The following is a 4,142-nucleotide window of genomic DNA, read 5'->3' as shown; positions in this document are numbered from 1 at the left end:
TTCGCATCTCAAAATCACCTATCCCTAAGCTTCTTGTGTGACCTAATCATGCAACACCGTCTATACAAACATTGCCTTTGGGCCCAGCATGTGTATGTGCTAGAATCCCGTATGGGTGCTGGTTTTAATCCTGGCAGGGGTGGGGGCACCCTTCCCATCCAGCTCCTTGCCTTGGGACCCTGTGCCCACATGGAAGATCAGAGGAAGCTCCCGGCTCCTGGCTTCGGAGTGGCTCAGCTCAGCTCCAACCGTTGTGACCATTTGGCAAGTGAATCAGCAGACAGAAGATCTTTGTCTCTGTCTTTTCTCTTCTCTGTATATCTGACTTTCAAATAAAAATAAATCTTTTAAAAATTATTATTATTTTGATCATAGTTGATTAGGGCACAAAGAGTCAAGGGCTACAGGAAAGTGGATAAGACCATTGTTTCCACATTATTTTTTTTTTCTAGATCTGGAATAAGGGGAGAGATAAAGAGAGAAGCCCCACCAGGTCTCCCACCCATCCCAGGGTCCCCGATGTGGGGCATGCTCCAAGGGCACTCACTGGTCAAGTGGTTTTGATAGTTTAACAGGTCTGAATTGCCGCTGATCTCACCATTCCAAGCACGATGAAATCTCTCCAGAATCTACTGGCTGGCATAGTACACCCCAGAGTCTCCGTTAGCCCCGACTTTCACTGCCAACTCTTGGCTGGGGTAGATATCGATTTGTTAAAAAAAAAAAAGAAAGAAAGAGACATTGCCTTCTTTGTATGTGTGACCTATCTATCTTTCTAGAAGTATACTCTTAAACCATATATTTTTTGAAAAGTGTCAGTTGTACAGTCCAATAGTAGTCAGTACTTTCACAGACAATGCATGTTAGAACATATCCATCACCCCATACAGAAGCTCTGTACCTGTCGATCACTTCCTGTTTCCTTCCAATCCTCCACCCAGCCCTAGGCAACCACAAGTCTACTTTCTGTCCTCAGAGATTTGTCTATTCTGGACATACCACATAAATGGAATGGCAGAAGCCCAAGTACTTGAGCCCACCATCTGCTGCCTCCCCACAGAATGCATTAACAGGAAACTGTATGGGAAGAAAAGGAGTGGGACTTGAACACGCACTGATTTACAATGTGGTGATGCCAAGTTGCAGCTTAGCTTTCTGCATTCCAACTCTAACCCCTAAAAATTTTTAAGACCTGACATGGGTCCCAGTGTAATGTCTTAGTGGCTAAACCTTGCCTTGCATGCTCCAGGATCCCATCTAGGCACCGGTTCATGTCCTGGCTGCTTTACTTCCTTTCCAGCTCCCTGCTTGTGGCCTGGGAAAGCAGTGGAGGATGGCCCAAGGCCTTGGGACCCTGCAGCCAGGCGGGAGACCCAGGAGAAGCTACTGGCTCCTGGCTTCGGATTGGATTGGCTCAACTTTGATCATTGCAGCCATTTGGGGATTGAATCAGCAGATGAAAGATCTTTTTTCTGGGCCTGGTGCTGTGGCCTAGCGGCTAAAGTCCTTGCCTTAAACACCCCAGGATCCCATATGGGTGCCAGTTCTAATCCCAGCTGCCCCGCCTCCCATCCAGCTCCCTGCTTGTGGCCTGGGAAAGCAGTCGAGAACGACCTGAAGCCTTGGGACCCTGCATCTGCCTGGGGGACCCAGAAGAGCTCCTGACTCCTGACTTTGGTTTGGCTCAGCACCGGCTGTTGTGGTTACTTGGGGAGTGAATGATCAGATGGAAGATATTTCTCCCTGTCTCTCCTCCTCTCTCTATATATCTGACTTTCCAATAAAAATAAGTAAATCTTTTAAAAAAAAGTTTCTTTCTGTAAAATCTGCCTTTCCAATAAAAATAAATAAATCTTTAAAACAGAAACTGCCCAAGTATTTCCTGAAGTGGTTTTCATACTTACTTATGAGTAAATTTACTTCTGAGTGCATAAAGACCCCATTTCCTCCTCATCTACAGTTGACAGGGATGAGTTTTTAAATATTGGTGATTCTAAAAGGTAACAAGTATCTCATTGAAGCTTAATTTCATTTCCCTAATGACCAATGATATTGATCATCTTTTCATGTGCTTGTTTGCCTTTGATACAACTTCTTTGGTAAAGCATCTGTTCAAATCTCTTGTTAATATTAAAATTGGTTTGGCTCAGATAATTGGCCTACAGGTTAAGCTTCCACTTGGGACACTGCATCCCACATTGGAGCGCCTGGGTTTGAGGCCCAGCTCTACTTCCAATTCCATCTTTCTGCTGATGTCCACCCTGAGAGGCAGCAGATAATGGCTCCAGAAGCTGGGGTCCTGTCATCCGTAAGGGAGATCTAAATTGGGCTGTTGCAGGCATTTGGGGAACAAACTAGCATATGGAAACACTGTTTGTGTCTTTGCTGTTTGAATAACTAAATACAACTGAGTTGTTTATAAGTGTCTTTTTAAAAAATCATAAATGGATTTGAATTTTGCCAAATACTTATTCTATATCTATGGAGATAGTCATTTTTTAAACATTTATTTCTTTTTATTGGAAAAGTAAACCCAGATTTACAGAGAAAAGGAGAGACTGAGAAAAAAGATCTTCCACCCACTGATTCACTCCCCAAACGGCTGCAACTGCCAAAACTGAGCCAATCCATAGCCAGGAGCCAGGAGCTTCTTCCAAGTCTCCCACGCAGGTGCAGAGCCCCCAAGGTTTTGGGCCACCTTCCACTGCCTTCCCAGGCTACAATCAGGGAGCTGGATAGGAAGTGGAGCAGCTGGAATTAGAACTGGTGCCTATCTGGGATTCTGGCACTTGCAAGATGAGGATTTAGCCATTGAGCCATTGCACAGGGTCCCAAAGTGATCTATTTTAAAAATTTTATTTGAGGAGCAGAGAGACAGCATTCCTAGCTGAGTCAGGAGCCAGATTTCTAACCCAGCTTCTGTGTTATGGGACACTGCCATCTTAAGTTTTCATATAAATGCTCACTCTGAATTAAATCAGCCTTAAATCTCTAGATGACTTTACTTTTCATAATGTTATCTCTATATCACATTTAATTTGCAAAAATTTCATTGATATGTTTTCATCTATGTTCTGATTATATATGTTCATATATATTGTTTCTATTTTCTTATCTCTCTGTTCCTGTCTTTCAAATAAGAAAGTATTAAAAAAAAAAAAAGAGGCCGCTCCCACTAGTGTTGAGATTGAGCGCTTAAGCAAGCGGTCCCTGCAGGGCTGAACATAATTGTTGAAGATAGTATAGCTTGGCATGGTGAATGGCACAGAGGAGTTCCTGTCGTGCCACACCAGTGAAGTTGATAGAAATTCCAGTCCAGGATTTGCAGGAAACCTGTTATGTATGAAAAACGGTTAGAGTGGTGTCCAGAGAGCTTCAGGTGAAAGTACATGAGGCTGGGGGCTGCTCAGAGGTGAGGCTGGGGCTGCTCAGTGGTGCTGCTGGCGCCTCGGTCCTGTGAGGCGTGGTTTCCGGAGAGGCGGCACACACCGAGAACCTGGCCCTGCAGCAGCCACCGGTACAGCGGGAGTGCGCACAAGGGAATTCCTCCGCGGCGTCTCTCCAGTGCCCTCTGCCGTCGCAGCCAAACACTGTGCCAACTGGCAGGAGGACAACATGCCAAGAGCCCAAATGCATTTCCCTGGGGACAGGCAGGGAAGAGCAAATTTGGATTCAGGATGAAGGAATTCAATAATTGACACCGTTTTCTATCAAACCTTTATATATACTTTTAAAGATTTACTTTTATTGCGAAGGCAGATACACAGAGACGAGGAGAGACAGAGAGAAAGATTTTCCGTCCCTTAATTCACTCCCTAAGCAGGGCAACGACCGGAACTGTGCTGATCTGAAGCCAGGAGCCCGGAGGAGCCAGGGGCTTCCTTCAGATCTCTCATGCAGGTGCAGCGTCCCAAGGCTTTGGTCCGTCCTCTACTGCTTTCCCAGGCCACAAGATGTGAGGCGGGGCAGCTGGGATTAGAACCGGCGCCCATATGGGATCCCGGTGTATGCAAGGCGAGGACCTCAGCCGTTAGGCTACCGTGCTGGGACCTACCCAAAAACTTTAAAGCCTACCCCTTTTTCAGAAGTGACGGAATTGCTCTCAATCACCATCTATGGGATGTGTAAATTTCAAATGTGTA

This window comes from Ochotona princeps, chromosome 19 (assembly GCF_030435755.1).
Source record: "Ochotona princeps isolate mOchPri1 chromosome 19, mOchPri1.hap1, whole genome shotgun sequence".
Taxonomy (NCBI): domain Eukaryota; kingdom Metazoa; phylum Chordata; class Mammalia; order Lagomorpha; family Ochotonidae; genus Ochotona; species Ochotona princeps.
This window is presented reverse-complemented; position numbering follows the sequence as displayed.